Genomic DNA, 21,767 nt, shown 5'->3' with positions numbered 1-21,767 from the left:
TGTTACAGTGACTTGTTGTTTGTGTTACAGTGACTTGATTGTTTGTGTTACAGTGACTTGATTGTTTGTGTTACAGTGACTTGATTGTTTGTGTTACTGTGATTTGGTTGTGTGTGTTACAGTGATTTGGTTGTTTGTGTTACAGTGACTTGATTGTTTGTGTTACAGTGACTTGATTGTTTGTGTTACAGTGACTTGATTGTGTGTGTTACAGCGACTTTATTATTTGTGTTACAGTGATTTGATTGTTTGTGTTACAGTGACTTGATTGTGTGTGTTACAGTGATTTGGTTGCGTGTGTTACAGTGAGTTGATTGTTTGTGTTACAGGGACTTGATTGTTTGTGTTACAGTGATTTTGTTGTGTGTGTTACAGTGACTTGCTTGTTTGTGTTACATGGACTTGATTGTTTGTATTACAATGACTTGTTGTGTGTGTTGCAGTGATTTGGTTGTTTGTATTACAGTGATTTGGTTGTTTGTTTTACAGTGATTTGGTTGTGTGTGCTACAATGATTTGATTGTTTGTGTAACAGTGACTTGATTGTTTGTGTTACAGGAACTTGATTGTTTGTGTTACAGTGATTTGGTTGTGTGTTTTACAGTGACTTGATTGTTTGTGTTACAGGGGCTTGATTGTTTGTGTTACAGTGACTTGTTGTTTTATTTACAGTGATTTTGTTGTTTGTGTTATAGTGATTTGGTTGTTTGTTTTACAGTGATTTGGTTGTGTGTGTTACATGGACTTGTTGTTTGTGTTACAGTGACTTGATTGTTTGTGTTACAGTGACTTGGTTGTTTGTTTTACAGTGATTTGGTTGTGTGTGTTACAGTGATTAGGGTGTTTGTGTTACAGTGATTTGGTTGTTTGTGTTACAGTGATTTGGTTGTGTGTGTTACAGTGATTTGGTTGTTTGTGTTACAGTGATTTGTTTGTTTGTTTTACAGTGACTTGTTGTTTGTGTTACAGTGACTTGTTGTTTGTGTTACAGTGATTTGGTTGTGTGTGTTACAGTGGTTTGATTGTTTGTGTTACAGTGGTTTTATTGTTTGTGTTACAGTGACTTGTTGTTTGTGTTACAGTGATTTGGTTGTTTGTGTTACAGTGACTTGATTGTTTGTGTTACAGGGACTTGATTGTTTGCGTTACAGTGACTTGTTGTTTGTGTCACAGGGACTTGATTGTCTGTGTTACAGTGACTTGATTGTTTGTGTTACAGTGACTTCATATTTGTGTTACACTGACTTGATTGTTTGTGTTACAGGGACTAGATTGTTTATGTTACAGTGACTTGATTGTTTGTGTTACAGGGACTTGATTGTTTGTGTTACAGTGACTTGGTGTTTGTGTTACAGTGACTTGATTGTTTGTGTTACAGTGACTTCATATTTGTGTTACAGGGACTTGCTTGTTTGTGTTACAGTGACATGATTGTTTGTGTTACAGTGACTTGATTGTTTGTGTTACAGTGACTTGATATTCGTGTTACAGTGACTTTATTGTTTGTGTTAAAGAGACTTGATATTTGTGTTACAATGACTTGTTGTTTGTGTTACAGTGACGTGATTGTTTGTGTTACAGGGACTTGATTGTTTGTGTTACAGTGACTTGATTGTTTGCGTTACAGTGACATGATTGTTTGTGTTACAGTGACTTGTTGTTTGTGTTACAGTAACTTGATTGTTTGTGCTACAGGGACTTGATTGTTTGTGTTACAGTGACTTGATTGTTTGTGTTACAGTTACCTGATTGTTTGTGTTACAGTGACTTGTTGTTTGTGTTACAGTGACTTGATTGTGTGTGTTACAGGGACTTGATTGTTTGTGTTACAGTGACTTGATATTTGTGTTACAGTGACTTGTTGTTTGTGTTACAGTGACTTGATTGTTTGTGTTACAGTGACTTGATATGTTGTGTTACAGTGACTTGATTGCTTGTGTTTCAGTGACTTGATATTTGTGTAACAGTGACTTGATATTTTGTGTTACCGTGACTTGATTGCTTGTTTTACAGGGACTTGATTGTTTGTGTTACAGTGACTTGATTGTTTGTGTTACAGGGATTTGATTGTTTGTGTTACAGTGACTTGATTGTTTGTGTTACAGTGACTTGTTGTTTGTTTTACAGGGACTTGATTGTTTGTGTTACAGTGACTTGATTGTTTGTGTTACAGGGACTTGTTGTTTGTGTTACAGTGACTTGATTGTGTGTGTTACTGTGACTTGATATTTGTGTTACAGTGACTTTTTGTTTGTTTTACAGGGACTTGATTGTTTGTGTTACAGTGACTTGCTTGTTTGTGTTACAGGGACTTGTTGTTTGTGTTACAGTGACTTGATTGTTTGTGTTACAGGGACTTGATTGTTTGTGTTACAGTGACTTCATTGTTTGTGTTACAGTGACTTGTTGTTTGTTTTACAGTGACTTGATTTTTTGTGTTACAGTGACTTGATTGTTTGTGTTACAGTGACTTCATATTTGTGTTACAGTGACTTGTTGTTTGTGTTACAGTGACTTGATTGTTTGTGTTACAGGGACTTGATTGTTTGTGTTACAGTGACTTGATTGTTTGTGTTACAATGACTTGTTGTTTGTTTTACAGGGACTTGATTGTTTGTGTTACAGTGACTTGATTGTTTGTGTTACAGGGACTTGTTGTTTGTGTTACAGTGACTTGATTGTGTGTGTTACTGTGACTTGATATTTGTGTTACAGTGACTTGATTGTGTGTGTTACAGTGACTTGATATTTGTGTTACAGTGACTTGTTGTTTGTGTTACAGTGACTTGATTGTTTGTGTTACAGTGACTTGATTGTTTGTGTTACAGGGACTTGATTGTTTGTGTTACAGTGACTTCATTGTTTGTGTTTCAGTGACTTGATATTTGTGTTACAGAGACTTGATTGTTTGTGTTACAATGACTTGATTGTTTGTGTTACAGGGACTTGTTGTTTGTGTTACAGTGATTTGATTGTGTGTGTTACAGTGACTTGATATTTGTGTTACAGTGACTTGATTGTGTGTGTTTCAGTGACTTGATATTTGTGTTACAGTGACTTGTTGTTTGTGTTACAGTTACTTGGTTGTTTGTGTTACAGTGACTTGATTGTTTGTGTTACAGGGACTTGATTGTTTGTGTGACAGTGACTTGATTGTTTGTGTTACAGGGACTTGTTGTTTGTGTTACAGTGACTTGATTGTGTGTGTTACAGTGACTTGATTGTTTGTGTTACAGTGACTTGATTGTGTGTGTTACAATGACTTGATATTTGTGTTACAGTGACTTGTTGTTTGTGTTACAGTGACTTGATATTTTGTGTTACAGGGACTTGTTGTTTGTGGTACAGTGACTTGATTGTTTGTGTTACAGGGACTTGATTGTGAGTGTTACAGTGATTTGTTGTTTGTGTTACAGGGACTTGATTGTGAGTGTTACAGTTACTTGATTGTTTGTGTTACAGGGACTTGATTGTGAGTGTTACAGTGACTTGTTGTTTGTGTTACAGGAATTTGATTGTAAGTGTTGATGAACACCTATTGCAGTTTATTTAAAATTCTGACATGACTGCGTGTTTGATTCAATGAAATTGTTAAATTGGTCTTACATTTAACCAACTTATGTAGGACACCCGTCAAATGAAAGAGCAAAGTGATACAATAAAGCATACTTCAGATTTTAATTCCACTAAGTAGCCGTTATGAAAAATTTGCAAAAAATGTCTAATCTATGTTATTGGAAGGAGTTATTTAAAAGGTGGGAGTATTTTATTTTTAAACTGATAAAAACAGTTCTATTTTGAGGTTTTGAATTATTTCTTCTAAAATGTTGTTTTCTATAGGCTTTTACGAAGTTTTAAAGGGAGATTAGACCAATTATATAAAAAAAAACTATATATATAAAGTTATCTCCCTAATGAAACTTGTTGACAACATATATTAACTAATCATGAACATATATTGTACTGAAAATTGCATGTTTAGATTCAAACTGATGTCTGATTCTTACAAAATATAGAAGACGTTTTTAAAAGGAATAGTATGAACATTTACACTTTAATTGGACATGTTTATAGCAATATCAATATATAGGCTTTCTGCAATTGAAATTTTTCTTTAGTTGCTTTGTCATTAATCAAACATTGATTGTTCAGGTTTGTATCGGTTCAAATTTTATAATACTGTATACTTTTTATAGGGATTTGCTTATTGTTGAACGTCCGCATACAGTAATCTATTGTTCCTTAGATCTGCGTCAGTATGGACCCTGGTAGATAGTTGTCTCAATGGTATTCCCGTATGTTTATATACATGCAAATTGGTAATCAGTTGTCCGATTATCTAAAAGATATTTTGCCTCCCCCATTTTATTCATAAATTTCCCAGCTAAAATCTGTGAAATAGCCAAACGGTAACAGATCTATTTATCAAGGCCCATACTACAGCTAGGCTCTGAAACAATGTTAACATAGCTTTACAATATTTAAATTCTATACATACCTTTATCAGAGGGTTTCCAAAAATTATGATATTTTTTTTACTTTTTTTCAATTTTGGAAGGTTTTCTGTTTATTGTAAGCTGTTGTTTGAGATATAAATGTGATTTTAAATATTTCTACTTTGTACTTATAATACATATTGCTTGTCATGAGTGATTTTCAATATTTCCTTTTTTTCAGTACAATTTATAAAATATTCCGCCTTCCTGTTTTCGTTGATATCAATGATACAAATCTAAGTTTTAAATTCAAATTAATAATTGCTGGTCACCAAATTTGTTAGTTTCCTTTTACAGTTATGTTTGTATTGTTTAAGATAGATTCAAGATTGAAACTTTCCGGTTTCCTATTTTCTGAGATGTAATGATAAAATCTTTGTTTTGTCTAAACATATTTTCCCCTGTCATGAACTTTTGCGAGTTTCCTTATGCATTCATGGTTATGATGTTTGAAATAAAGTTATTGTAATAGACAGTTGTTCCATTATATAATAAATCTGAAATATACCAAGTTTCATCGAATGTTTTTTAATTAAAACAATGATTAGAGACTTTCACTTTTGAATTTTCCTCGATATTTTAGTTCTTTTACTTTCTTTTACTATCCTTAGCACATATACTTTTTCTGTAGCAATTTCAGTTATGTCTTAGCTTTTTCTGCATAGATAAACCTGCCTTAAAGCCACCGGTCATCGATTTAAATCTTTTAAAAATCTAGTTAATCGGTAACATTCGGTAATCATATTAAACCTCCCTATTTAGTTGTCTAATAGGTAGTCGTACCAAATTTTCTTACTTTCTGTTGGATAGTTTTCTCATCAGCAATTATACCAAATCTCCTTTTTTTCTGGGTTATAGTTGTTTCATCGGTAATCATACCAATTCTCCTGATTTTCTGGTGGATAGTTGTCCTATCGATAATCATACCAAATTTCCTTATTTTCTGGTCGATAGTTGTCTCATTGGTAATCAAACCAACTCTCATTAATTCTGGTGGATAGTTGTATCATCACTAATCATTTCAAATCTCTTTATTTTCTGGTCGATAGTTGGCTCATTAATAATCAAACCAATTCGTTTGTATTTCTAGTGGATAGTTGTCTCATTGGTAATATACCAAACCTCCTAATTTTCTGGTAGATAGTTGTCTCATCGGTAATCATACCAAACCTCCTTGTTTTTTGGTTGATTGTTATCACATCAGTACTCATACCAAGCCTCCTTATTTTCTGGTGGATGGTTGTCTCATCGGTTATCATACCAACTCTCTTCATTTTCTGGTGGATAGTTGTTTCATTGGTTATCCTACAAAGTTTCCTTTTCTGGTGGATAGTTATCTTATCGGTTATCATACCAACTCTCTTCATTTTCTGGTGGATAGTTGTTTCATTGGTTATCCTACAAAGTTTCCTTTTTCTGGTGGAAAGTTGTCTCTTCGGAAATCATACCATATCTCTTGAATTTCTAATGGATAGTTTAGGTAGTAAACCAAATCTCCTTATTTTCTGGTCGATAGTTGTCTCATTGGTAATCAGATCAAATCTCATCAATTCTGGTGGATAGTTGTATCATCCCTAATCATTTCAAATTTCCTTATTTTCAGGTGGATTGTTGTCTTATTGAAAACTTTATCAAATTTCCTTTTTGTTGGATAGATGTCTCACCTGTAATCATACCACAATCTCCTTTTTTTCTGTTGGATGATTGTCTGATCGATAACCATGCCAAATCTTCTTATTTTCTGGTGGATAGTTATCACATCGGTACTCATACCAAGTCTCCCTATTTTCTGGTGGATAGTTGTCTCATCAGTACTCATACCAAGTCTCCTTATTTTTTGGGTAATAATTGTTTCGTCGGTAATTATACCAAATCTCCTTATTTTCTGGTGGATAGTTTTCTCATCGGTAATCAGACCAAATCTCCTTATTTTCTGGTGGACAGTTGTCACATCAGTACTCATACCAAGTCTCCTTATTTTCTGTTGGATAGTTTTCTCAAAAGTAATCATACCATATCTCCTTATTTTCAGGCGGAATGTTGTCTTATATATTGTCATACCAAATCTTCTTACTTTTTGGTGGAAAGTTGTCTTATCATACCTAATCTCCTTATTTTCTGGGTAATAATTGTTTCATCGGTAATCATACCAACTCTCCTGATTTTCTGGTGGATAGTTGTCTCATCGGTAATAAGATCAACTCTCATTAATTCTGGTGGATAGTTGTATCATCGCTAATCATTTCCAATTTCCCTATTTTCTGGTGGATGATTGTATGATCGATAACCTTCCAAATCTTCTTTTTTTCTGGTAGATAGTTGTCTCATCGGTAATCATATCAAATCTCCTTATTTTCTGGTGGATTTTTGTCTCATAGATAATCATACCAAATTTACTTATTGTCAGGTGGATAGTTGTCTAATAGGTAGTCGTACCAAATCTCATTATTTTCTGTTGGATAGTTGTCTCATCCGAAATAATACCAAATTCTCCTTATTTTCTGGTTGATGATTATCTGATTGATAATCATACCAAATCTTCTTATTTTCTGGTCGATAGTTGTCTCATTGGTAATCAAACCAACTCTCATTAATTCTGGTGAATAGTTGTATCATCGCTAATCATTTCAAATCTCCTTATTTCCAGGTGGATTGTTGACTTATTGAAAACTATACCAAATCACCATATTTCCTGTTTGATAGTTGTCTCGTCGGAAATCATACCATATCTCTTGAATTTCTGGTGGATAGCTGTCTCATAGGTAGTATACCAAAATCTCCTTATTTTCTGATAGATAGTTTTCTCATCGGTAATCAGACCAAATCTCCTTATTTTCTGGTGGATAGTTGTCACATCGGTACTCATACCAAGTCTCCTTATTTTCTGTTGGATAATTGTCTCATAGGTAATCACACCAGCTGTCCTGATTTTCTGATGGGTAGTTTTCTCATCGGTAATCTTACCAAATCTCCTTATTTTCTGGTTGATAGTTGTCTTATCGATAATTATACCAAATCTCCTAATTTTGAGGGTAATAATTGTCTCATCGGTAATCATACCAGCTGTCCTGATTTTCTGATGGGTAGTATTCTCATCGGTAATCATACCAAATCTCCTTATTTTTCTGGTCGATAGTTGTCTCATTGGTAATCAAACCAACTCTAATTAATTCTGTTGGATAGTTGTATCATCGCTAATCATTTCAAATCTCCTTATTTTCAGGGGGATTGTTGACTTATTGAAAACTATACTAAATCACCTTATTTCCTGTTGGATAGTTGTCTCAACTGTAATCATACCAAAATCTTCTTTTTTTTCTTGTGAATGGTTGTCTAATCGATAATCATACCAAATCTCCTTATTATCTGGTCGATAGTTGTCTCATTTATAATTAAACCAAATCACTTTAATTTCTCGTGGATAGTTGTCACATACCAAATTTCCATATTTTCTGATGGATAGTTATCACATCAGTACTCATACCAAGTCTCCTTATTTTCTGGTGGATAGTTGTCTCATCGGCAATCATACCAAATCTCCTTATTTTCTGGTTGATAGTTGTTTTATCGATAATCATTTCAAATTTTCTTATTTTTAGGTGGATTGTTGTCTTATTGGTAATATACCAAATCTCCTTATTTATCCTACTAAGTTTCCTTTTTCTGATGGGTAGTTGTGTCATCGGAAAGCGTACCAAATCTCTTTAATTTCTGGTGGATAGTTGTCTCATCGGTAGTTTACTAAATCTCCGTATTTTCTGGTAGATAGTTGTCTCATCGGTAATCATATAATATCTCCTTATTTTCTGGTGACTAGTTGTCACATCTGTACTCATACCAGGTCTCCTTATTTTCTTGTGGATTGTTGTCTGATCAGTAATCATACCAAATCTCCTAATTTTCTGGTCGATAGTTGTCTCATCCGAAATAATACCAAATTCTCCTTATTTTCTGGTTGATGATTATCTGATTGATAATCATACCAAATCTTCTTATTTTCTGGTCGATAGTTGTCTCATTGGTAATCAAACCAACTCTCATTAATTCTGGTTGATAGTTGTTTTATCGATAATCATTTCAAATTTTCTTATTTTTAGGTGGATTGTTGTCTTATTGGTAATATACCAAATCTCCTTATTTATCCTACTAAGTTTCCTTTTATTGATGGATAGTTGTGTCATCGGAAAGCGTACCAAATCTCTTTAATTTCTGGTGGATAGTTGTCTCATCGGTAGTTTACTAAATCTCCGTATTTGCTGGTAGATAGTTGTCTTATCGGTAATCATATAATATCTCCTTATTTTCTGGTGACTAGTTGTCACATCTGTACTCATACTAGGTCTCCTTATTTTCTTGTGGATTGTTGTCTGATCAGTAATCATACCAAATCTCATTATTTTCTGTTGGATAGTTGTCTCATCCGAAATAATACCAAATTCGATACCTGGTCGATAGTTGTCTGATCAGTTATCATACCATATTTTCTTATTTTCATAAACATGTCCATCATGCATCAGTGTCCCGATTATCTTGTAGATAATATGCCACCCTTTGTCTCTGATTTAACCATATAATCTGTGCAATAGCCAATTATAACTGTCCCTACTACTCATAAGCTACCGAAACAATGTAAACATATCTATAATACAATGTATATGCAAGTTTAATCAATTCCTTTATCATAGGTTTGAACAAAATCATGATATTCAATCTAATTTTTTTCAGTTTTATATGATTTTTATTAAACGAATCATTTAACTAAAATATACAATTATTTGACTTCAAATATTTCTACTTTTACAGAATACATTATAAATATTGTTTATCAGCAGTGATTTTACAATTGACACTTTTTTCGGTTTAGGGTAAACATTACTTATTTTGGGTCGTGAATTGTGTTATTTTCCTCATACAGTTATGTTGTTATTGTTTCAAGTAGAGTTACAATTGAAAAATTTCCCGGTTTCCGTTTTTCTGAGATTTGATGACCAAATCTGAGTTTTTGTCTAAAAATACTTTTTCCGGTCATGAACATTTGTCAGTTTCCTTATTTACTTATCATGCTTATGTTTTTGATGTTTAAAATAAAGTTTTATTGTAACAAACATGTTGTTCCACATTTAACTCTGTAGACTTTTGTTATATCAAAGAAGATGTAATCCTTCACATACAAACTTTCTGTTGCAATTTTAGTTAAGTCTAAGCCTTTTCCTCGTAGATTAACTGGAATATAAGCCACCGGCCATCGGTTTAAAAAAAGGACAAGGGATAAATACAACAGCAAAAGTACTTGTTTAAAAACGAAAACTCTTTAATAGAGTGTGGTGTTTTAAAACAAATGTAATTATGAAATAGTATGTCTAATGTGTTCTCAATAATTGTACGAATATAAGTGCGGTTTTCTTATATGAATGAAATGTATATGTCATCATAATTTGCATTTTTCATTTGCTTGAAATATGAAAATAAGGAGATGTGGTATAATTGAAAATGAGACAACTATCCAACAAGGTTCTAATAAAGTAGATGTAACAGTTATAGGCAGCTGTGCACGCCTGACTTAAATAAAAGCATACTGTCTCATGTCTGATTCCAATGCCACCATGGTGTCTATTGTATACCTACAAAGACTCCATACTGTCACATTTCTGAGTACAATGTTACCTGGCTGTCCCATGTCTGACTCCAATGATCATTATATTGCATGCCTCATTCCAATAACTTCATAATGCCCCATGATAATGTATATCCCAATAACACTATGCTGTGTAATGCCTGACTTCAATGATTCCATGCTGTCCAATTTCTGACTTTAATGACACCATGATGTCCAATGTCTTACTCCAATGTCTCCAGCTATTCCATGACTGACTACAATCCTATCATGCTTTTTCAAAACTGATTCAAAAGATTTCATACTGTCTCATGTCTGACTTAAATGACACCATACTGTCACATGTCTTATTCTAATGCCACAATGCTATCCGATGCCTTTCTCATATACCCAAATCCTGATTGCGATGTTTTCATACTGTATCATGTCTGATTTCAATAAAACAATGCTACCCTATGCCTGACTCAAAAACCAGTATAATGTCCCATGTCTGGTTCTAATGCCGCATGTCTGTCTCATGTCTGACTTTAATGACTACATACTGTCCCATTTCTGACTCTAATGACCACATGCTGTCGAATGTTTTATTCCATTAACTCCGAGCTACCCCATGTCGACTACGTACAATCCTATCATGCTGTAACAAACCTGATTCGTATGATTTCATTCTGTTTCACGCCTGACTTAAATAAAAGCATGTTGTCTGATGTATGATTCCAATGCCACTATGTTGTTCAATATCTGACTACAACGACTCTATATTGTCACATTTTTGAGAACCATGATACCTTGTTGGTCAATGTCTGACTACAATAACACCATTATATTTCATGGCAAACTCCAACGACTCCATACTGCATCGTGATTTTTTCCGAATGACATTGTGCCGTCCCATATCTGACTCCAATGACGATATGATGTCAAATATCTTCCTTCAATGACTGGAGCTATCCAATGTCTAACTACAATCAAATCGTTCTATCCCAAACCTGATTCCAATGATGTCATGCTTGACTTCAATGACTCCATGCTGTTCAATTTCTGACTCCAATGACAACACGATGTCCAATGTCTTACTTCAATGACTTCAGCTATTCCATGTCTGACTGCAGTCCAATCCTGCTTTTACAAAACTGATTCCAAAGATTTCATACTGTTTCATGCCTGACTTCAATGACACCATGCTGTCCCATGTCTTCTTCGAATGAAGCAATGCTATCCGAATCTTGACTCAAATACTGCCAGGTTTTTCCATGTCTGACTAGAATGTCACAATTCTGTTAACTTCTGAATCCAATGATACAATTATTTTTAATGTCTTTCTCCAAAAACTCTATACTGCCACATGATATTTCCCAATAACACTGTGATGTCCCATGTCTGTCTGCAATGACTTCATACTATCCTTATTTCTGACTCCAATAACACCATGATGTTAATGTCTTACTTAAATGCCTTCAGCTATACCATGTCAGACGAAAACTCAATAATGATTTCCTTTATCTTATTCCAATGATTTCGTACTGTCTCATGTCTGACTTCAATGACTCCATACTGTCACATTCTGACTCCAATGATACCATAATGTCAATGTTTTACTTCAATGACTTCAGTTATTCCATGCGTGACTACAAGCCCATCATGCTGTACCAAATCTGATTTCCCTACTGTCTCAAGCCTGACTTCAATTAATCCATACTACCCCATGTTATTCCTCAACAACACTGTGCTGTCCCATATCTGACTTCAATGAATCAATACTGTCCAATATCTGACTTCAATGACATCATAATGTCACTTTCTTACTCTAATGATTCCAGTTATTCCATGCACGACTACAATTCCATCATGGTGTCCAAAATCGGATTTCCCTACTGTGTGAAGAATGACTTCAATGACACCATGCTGTCCCATGTCTTATTCCAATGACATCATGCTATGGGATTCCTGACTTTGATACCACCTCACTGTTCCATTTCTGCCTTCATTGACTCCAGTCTGTCCCATTTCTAACTTTCATGACACCATTCTGTCCCATGTGTGACTCTAATGACACCATTATATGTCATTCCTTACTTAAATGAGTACATGCTGTCCATTCCTGACTATAATAAAATTATACTATCTCATGTCTGACTTTAATGACTACATACTGTCCCATTTCTGACTCCAATTACACCATGCTCTCCAATGGCTTACTCCAGTGATGCAATGCCTGACCAAATCCTATCAAGCTATCCAAAACTGGATTGCAATGATTTCATACTGTCTCAACCTGACTTTAATGACGCCATGCTTACCCATGTCTTATTAATGTTACAAGTATAGCCGATGCCTGATATCACAATGTGTTTTCATAATATTCCCAAATGACTTTATGCTGTCCAATTTTGACTCAAATGACACTATGGTGTCCAATGTTTTACTCCAATGACTCCAGGCTTTAATATGCCTAACTAAAATCTTAGCATGCTTTCCCAAGACTGATTGCAATGAGTTCATTCTGTCTCATGTCTGACTTCAATGACACCATGAAGTCCCGTGTCTGACTCAAATTACTGCATTCTATTTTATCCTTTATTTCAATGATTCCTTGCTGTTCCACGACTATCTCCAATGACACCATATTGTTTTTTGTCTGACTTCAATGACTCCATACTGTGCAATTCCTGACTCCAATGACACCATACTGTCCATTGTCTTAATCTAATGAAACCATTCAATCCCATGGCAGCCTCAAATGGCACTATGCTGTCCCATGTCTGACTTCAATGACTATAATGTCTTATTTATGCCTCAAATGACCCCATGCTGTCCAACATCCTACTCCAATGACTCCATGCTATCCCATGCCTGACCATAATGATATCATACTGTCCCAAACCTGATTTAATTGATTTCAGACTTTAATAAAAGCAATGTGTCCAGTATCTAATTCCAATTCCACCATGCTTATCCATTTCTGACTACAATGACACCGTGCTGTTCCTTGTTTGACTCCAATTACACAAGTATATTGCATGCCTTACTCCAATGAATCCATACTGCCCACAGATATTTCGTCTGACTTCAATGACTCAATACTGTCCCATTTCTGACTCCAATGACACAATTATGTCAATGTCACTCCAATGACTCCATACTATCGGATACCTGGTTACGTATATAATGCTTTCGAAAACCTGATTCCTAAGATTGTATACTGTCTCATGCCCGACTTGAATTTAAACCATGGAGTCCCATGTCTGATTCAATAACACCATGTTATCCCATGACTGACATCATTGCCACTATGCCCATATCGCCTGATTCTTATGGTGCTGTGCTATTTCATACCTGATTTTCATACCACCATGCTGTCCCAGGTCTGACTTCAATGACTCCAAACTGTCCAGTGTCTGACTCCAATGACACTATGTTGTCCCATATCTGACTCCATGCTATCTAAAGTTTGACTCCAATGACACCTTGATATCCCATGTCTGATTTTCAATACCACTGTGCTGTTAAATGGTTGATTCCAATGACAACCATGCTGTCCCATGTCTGACTCGAATGACACCTTGCTGTCATATGTCTGGCTGCCTGCAAGGACATCATGCTGTCGCATTTCTGAATTCAATGACACAATGCTATCCTAAGTCTGATAATAATCGCTACATCCTGTTTCATGTCTGATTCGATGCTGCCCAGTGATGTATGATTCCAATTACACAATGCTGCCAAATGCCTGACTCTTATGACACAATGCTGTTCCATGTCTGACTCCAGTGACTCCATACTGTTCTATATCTGACTTCATGCTGCTATCATTTTAGACTCAAATAACACAATGTTGTCCAATGTATGACTCTAACGACACAGTGCTGTCCCATGTCTGACTTCAACGACTCTTTTTTGTCCCATGTCTGACTCTGATGGTACTCTGCTGTCCCAAGTCTGACTCTAATGACTCCCTGCTGTCTCATATGTAAAACATAGACAGTATTTGCATTTTCTAACAAATGTTGTATCATAGCATCCTATATTCATTTTTATCAAGAAACTCATTTCTAAATTCATTTGTTGGTATAATCACCCAAGCATTGTGTATCCTATGTTTATTCATTTCCTACTCAGAACACATGTTAGCAACATTAAGACAAGTCAGACAATGCACAGTTTATTATCCTTTAAGAAGTGACTGTACCAAGCCAAGAATATGCTAATTGTTATATTGTGTTTCTTTTGTGTCATTTGTTTCCTTTTATATTTAAGTGTGAATTCACATTATTATAAGTCGTGGCACGGTACTTTCTATCCCTAATTCATGTAATTAGTTTTGATGTGATATTTTTTATTTTCATCGGATTTTGTCTAATGCTTAGTTCGTTTCTGTGTGTGTTAAATTTGAATGTTGTGTCGTCATTCTCTTGTATTTAATGCGTTTCCCTCGGTTTTGGTTTGTGACCCAGTTTCTATCGATTTATGAGTTTTGAACATTGGTATACTACTGTTGCCTTTATTTATAAGTTAAATGATCTGTGTCTCATTGTCAATGCTACAACATCTTCTTATTTATTTAAAAGCAGCTCCTGACTAGGCACAAAAACCTGAATAGTTATTTTAACATGTACTGTTAAAAACTGGTATGTTTGCATTGATGTTGCCATACGAAGACATCATTTTTGTAGTGCAAATCATAGAAAGTCTTGTAAGAAAAAAAACTTTTATTTTCATATATGTTTTGGAACATTTGTTTCGCCTTTTTTTCAAAAGTAAACATACAGAATTTGATTCATCAATTCTCTCATAAGATGGCTAAAGATATACGCTCTAGAGAAGACTTTTGTACAAAAGTGATGTGAATTTCTTAATCATATCTTAAAAAAAAGATATAAAGTATATATTTGACGTGAATAACTAAATGTACAGAGAAGAACGTTCATAAAAATTATCATTTCAGAGTACAACATGTGTCATAGATGATTTGTTGCATTAATAGTTTTGTTAGTTCAATATGCACTCCTCATTGTGAAAACAATGTGTTCCGTAACAAAGTGTTTTATGTACAGTAAACAATCACAGCCGGACCACCATTCAGCAACAAAAGTCAAATCTGTAATAATGTAGTATAAACATCAAACAAGTTTGTAATCAAATATATACTTCTCAGTAACAATGACATAAACTGTCATTGATAATTTACCATGAGATGGTCTACATATTCACTTTCGTGAGGTTCATTCTTGTCATACATGAGATGATCTACAGATACAATTCAGTGCGGTTCAGTCTTGTCATACATGAGATAGTCTACAGATTCACTTTGGTGAGGTTCAGTGTTAGCATAAATGAGATGGTCTACATATTCACTTTGGTGAGGTTCAGTCGTATTATTCATGAGATTTTCTACAGATTCACATAGGTGAGGTTCAGTCTTGTCATGCATGAGATGGTGTACAGATTCACTTTGGTGAAGTTCAGTCTTGTCCTACATGATATGATCTACAGATTCACTTTGGTGAGGTTCGGTCTTGACATATATGAAATGGTCTACAGATTCACTTTGGTGAGGTTCGGTCTTGACATATATGAAATGGTCTACAGATTCACTTTAGTGATGTTCAGTCTTGTCATACATGAAATGGTCTACAGATTCACTTTGGTGAGGTTCCGTCTTGTCATACATGAGATGGTCTACAGATTCACTTTGGTGAGGTTCAGTCTTATCATACATGAGATGGTCTACAATTTTACGTTGATGAGGTTCAGTCTTGTTATTAATGAGATGGTATAGAGATTCACTTTGGTGAGGTTCAGTCTTGACATGCATGGATTGGTTAACAGATTCACATTGGTGAGGTTCAGTCTTGACATACATGAGATGGTCTACAGATTCACTTTGGTGAGGTTTAGTCTTGACATACAGATTCAGTCTTGTCATTAATGAGATGGTATAGAGCTTCACTTTGGTGAGTTTCAGTCTTGACATGCATGGATTGGTTTACAGATTCATATTGGTGAGGTTTAGTCTTGACATACATGGATTGGTCTACAGATTTACTTTGGTGAGGTACAGTCTTGACATACATGAAATGGTCTACAGATTCACTTTTGTGAGGTTTAGTCTTGACATACATGAGATGGTCTACAGATTCACTTTGGTGAGGTTCAATCTTCACATATATGAAATGGTCTACAGATTCACTTTAGTGATGTTCAGTCTTGTCATACATGAAATGGTCTACAAACTCTTTGGTGAGGTTCTTTCTTGTCATACATGAGATGGTCTACAATTTTACTTTGGTGAGGTTCAGTCTTGTCTTTAATGAGATGGTATAGAGATTCACTTTGGTGAGGTTCAGTCTTGACATCCATGGATTGGTTTACAGATTCACATTGGTGAGGTTCAGTCTTGACATACATGAGATGGTCTACAGATTCACTTTGTTGAGATTTAGTCTTGATATACAGATGCAGTCTTGTCATTAATGAGATGGTATAGAGATTCACTTTGGTGAGGTTCAGTCTTGACATGCATGGATTGGGTTACATATTGACATTGGTGAGGTTTAGTCTTGACATACATGAATTAGTCTACAGATTCACTTTTGTGAGGTCACATGACTATTAGACGTGTCAAGGTACTTTTCTATCCCACTTCATGTATTTGGTTTTTATGCTATATTGGTTATTCTGATCGGTTTTTGTCTAATGCTTAGTCCGTTGCTGTGTGTGTTACATTTAAATGTTGTGTCGTTGTTCTCCTCTAATATTTGATGCGTTTCTCTCAGTTTTAGTTTGTTACCCAGATTTTGTTTTTTGTCCATAGATTTGTGAGTTTTGAACAGCGGTATACTACTGTGGCCTTTATTTAGTCTGGTCATTAATGAGATGGTCTACAGATTCACATTGGTGCGGTTCAGTCTTCACATACATGAGATGTCTACAAAGTCACATTGGTGCGGTTCAGTTTTGACATACATGAGAAGGTCTATAGATTCACTTTGGTGAGGTTTAGTCTTGACATACATGAGATAGTCTACAGATTCACTTTGATGAGGTTCAGTCTTGTCATATATGAAATGGTCTACAGATTTCCTTTGGTGAGGTTTAGTCTTGGCATACATGAGATGGTCTATAGATTCACTTTGGTGAGGTTTAGTCTTGACATACATGAGATGGTCTACATTTTCACCTTGGTGAGGTTCTGTCTTGTCATACATGAGATGGTCTACAGATTCCCTTTGGTGAGGTTTAGTCTTGACATACATGAGATGGTCTACATATTCACCTTGGTGAGGTTCTGTCTTGTCATACATGAGATGGTCTACAGGTTCATTTGGGTGAGGTTAAGTCTTGGCATACATGAGATGGTCTACAGATTCACTTTGGTGAGGTTTAGACTTGACATACATGAGATGGTCTACATATTCACCTTGGTGAGGTTCTGTCTTGTCATACATGAGATGGTCTACAGATTCCCTTTGGTGAGGTTTAGTCTTGACATACATGAGATGGTCTACATATTCACCTTGGTGAGGTTCTGTCTTGTCATACATGAGATGGTCTACAGATTCCCTTTGGTGAGGTTTAGTCTTGACATACATGAGATGGTCTACATATTCACCTTGGTGAGGTTCTGTCTTGTCATACATGAGATGGTCTACAGGTTCATTTGGGTGAGGTTAAGTCTTGGCATACATGAGATGGTCTACAGATTCACTTTGGTGAGGTTTAGTCTTTACTGTTTTATGTTGTGTTTTGTATACAATTTTACGTTGGTGAGGTTCAGTCTTGTCATTAATGAGATGGTTTACAGATTCACTTCGGTGAGGTTCAGTCTTGACATGCATGGATTGGTTTACAGATTCACATTGATGAGGTTCAGTCTTGACATACATGAGAAGGTCTACAGATTCATGTTGGTGAGGTTCAGTCTTGACATACATGAGAAGGTCTACAGATTCACATTGGTGAGGTTCAGTCTTGACATACATGAGATGGTCGACAGATTCACTTTGGTGAGGTTTAGTCTTGACATACATGAGATGATCTACAGATTCACTTTGGTGAGGTTTAATCTTGACATATATGAGATGATCTACAGATTCACTTTGGTGAGGTTTAATCTTGACAAACATGAGATGGTCTACAGATTCACTTTGGTGAGGTTCAGTCTTGACATATATGAGATGGTCTACAGATTCATTTTGATGAGGTTTAGTCTTGACATACATGAGATGGTTTACAGATTCACTTTGGTGAGGTGTGGTCTTGACATACATGAGATGGTCTACAGATTCACTTTGGTGAGGTTTAGTCTTGACATACATGAGATGGTCTACAGATTCACTTTGGTGGGGTTTAGTCTGGACATACATGAGATGGTCTACAGATTCACTTTGGTGAGGTTCGGTCTTACCATATATGAAATGGTCTACAGATTCACTTTAGTGATGTTCAGTCTTGTCATACATGCAATGGTCTACAGATTCACTTTGGTGAGGTTTAGTCTTGACATACAGATTCAGTCTTGTCATTAATGAGATGGTATAGAGCTTCACTTTGGTGAGTTTCAGTCTTGACATGCATGGATTGGTTTACAGATTCATATTGGTGAGGTTTAGTCTTGACATACATGGATTGGTCTACAGATTCACTTTGGTGAGGTACAGTCTTGACATACATGAGATGGTCTACAGATTCACTTTGGTGAGGTTCAATCTTCGCATATATGAAATGGTCTACAGATTCACTTTAGTGATGTTCAGTCTTGTCATACATGAAATGGTCTACAAACTCTTTGGTGAGGTTCTTTCTTGTCATACATGAGATGGTCTACAATTTTACTTTGGTGAGGTTCAGTCTTGTCTTTAATGAGATGGTATAGAGATTCACTTTGGTGAGGTTCAGTCTTGACATGCATGGATTGGTTTACAGATTCACATTGGTGAGGTTCAGTCTTGACATACATGAGATGGTCTACAGATTCACTTTGTTGAGATTTAGTCTTGATATACAGATGCAGTCTTGTCATTAATGAGATGGTATAGAGATTCACTTTGGTGAGGTTCAGTCTTGACATGCATGGATTGGGTTACATATTGACATTGGTGAGGTTTAGTCTTGACATACATGAATTAGTCTACAGATTCACTTTTGTGAGGTCACATGACTATTAGACGTGTCAAGGTACTTTTCTATCCCACTTCATGTATTTGGTTTTTATGCTATATTGGTTATTCTGATCGGTTTTTGTCTAATGCTTAGTCCGTTGCTGTGTGTGTTACATTTAAATGTTGTGTCGTTGTTCTCCTCTAATATTTGATGCGTTTCTCTCAGTTTTAGTTTGTTACCCAGATTTTGTTTTTTGTCCATAGATTTGTGAGTTTTGAACAGCGGTATACTACTGTGGCCTTTATTTAGTCTGGTCATTAATGAGATGGTCTACAGATTCACATTGGTGCGGTTCAGTCTTCACATACATGAGATGTCTACCAAGTCACATTGGTGCGGTTCAGTTTTGACATACATGAGAAGGTCTATAGATTCACTTTGGTGAGGTTTAGTCTTGACATACATGAGATAGTCTACAGATTCACTTTGATGAGGTTCAGTCTTGTCATATATGAAATGGTCTACAGATTTCCTTTGGTGAGGTTTAGTCTTGGCATACATGAGATGGTCTACAGATTCACTTTGGTGAGGTTTAGTCTTGACATACATGAGATGGTCTACATTTTCACCTTGGTGAGGTTCTGGTCTACAGATTCACTTTGGTGAGGTTCCGTCTTGTCATACATGAGATGGTCTACAGATTCACTTTGGTGAGGTTCAGTCTTATCATACATGAGATGGTCTACAATTTTACGTTGATGAGGTTCAGTCTTGTCATTAATGAGATGGTATAGAGATTCACTTTGGTGAGGTTCAGTCTTGACATGCATGGATTGGTTTACAGATTCACATTGGTGAGGTTCAGTCTTGACATACATGAGATGGTCTACATAAAGTTGAAAATGGAAATGGGGAATGTGTCAAAGAGACAACAACCCGACCAAATAAAAAACAACAGCAGAGGGTCACCAACAGGTCTTCAATGTAGCGAGAAATTCCCGCACCCGGAGGCGTGTTCACTTTGGTGAGGTTTAGTGTTTACTTTTTATGTTGTGTTTTGTATACTATTGATTGTCTGTTTGTCTGTTAGTCTTTTTTTTTAGCCACGGAGTTGTTTATTTTCGACGTATGAGTGTCGGTTTCCATCTAGTATCTTCTGTTTAACTTTAAATGGTCCAACGTTCATCAAGTATGCCAACATATTTAATCCAAAGTATGTCATTGTGTATTACAAAATATTATCTACATGAACAAGGTAGGCTTTGAAACAAAAACATCAAAATAAAAACAAAGTTGTGATTTTGAAAAAAATTGATAAATCTGAACAAGTTTTTTAGTCAATTGAAATCAAGTCAAATATAAAGATTCGAGCATTAGCTAAACATCAACTTTATTTCTTATGTATAGCACTCATTTGCTTTAATTCTAGTTTTGAGTATTTTGTAATATTTTCCAACATTTACACTCAGAAAAGTTCATAATTTATATATATATATATATTTTTATATATTTTCACTTCCAATAAAATGTAGCCACCAGTTGACTTTTCGTTAACGAGTTTTATCGAATTGCAATATGACCATTCTGCATTATTGTTTTTTTTTTCAAACAGGGGACTGACAAGTTAGGTTTTATTAAACAGCAAATACAAATTGGATTCAGTCATGTTCTTTCTAAAAACAATACATGTATGTAACAGCATTATTAAAAAATTTAATCGGGGTTCACCATAGATTATTTAAGGTTCCTCCTCAAATATGGAATATCCCGCATCAGTTTTAATTTTCCAAGCACAAAATACTTAAATTTAGAACATTATTCTGAAGCAGTGATATTTGGAAAGAAAATACTTAAGTTCAATGTTTTGTCATAAAATCAGGATTCATGAATTCGTGATACACATGTTCATGTATAATCTTTTAGTGATATTCAACCTGTAGATTGTTTATAAATTAAGGTTAGTGCTTAATAAAGGCAACAGAAGTATACCGCTGTTCGAAATTCATAAATCAATTGAGAAAAAAAATAACTAAATCCGGGTTACAAACTAAAATTGGGGAAAACACATCAAATATAAGAGGAGAACTAGGACACAACAGAAACACAGCATTACAACTATTACTTTATAAGTTCATCTATTGAGCAATTATATATAATGATCACTGACAGTTATGATGTTTGGGGAAAACATATAATAAACAAAACGATAGATCATTTTCAATTTCAAGAAATCGCAATGTCTCTTTCAGATACTTGTTTGTGATGGTGTTTACGTAATTCATGCTTTAATTAAATTAAACTTTGATAGACAGTTTTGCCGGAAACAATGTGTCAACGTAAGCTTCAACTTATTTTAAAAGGCGACCTTTTCAACACTGTAATAAGACAATTGAATATTGATTTTATTGGTATAAATATTGATTTTGTTCTCAGTAAATTAAAAGCCAACTAAATATTACTAGTATTTTATATACATATACATATAAACGGATCTACCATTTGTCGATACCTGAAACTTGGCATTGCACAAGGTCATGTATTTCTCTTGCTGTTTA

This window comes from Mytilus edulis, chromosome 10 (assembly GCF_963676685.1).
Source record: "Mytilus edulis chromosome 10, xbMytEdul2.2, whole genome shotgun sequence".
Classification (NCBI taxonomy): Eukaryota; Metazoa; Mollusca; class Bivalvia; order Mytilida; family Mytilidae; genus Mytilus; species Mytilus edulis.
The sequence above is the reverse complement of the archived record's forward strand: the minus strand, read 5'-3'. Positions refer to the sequence as shown.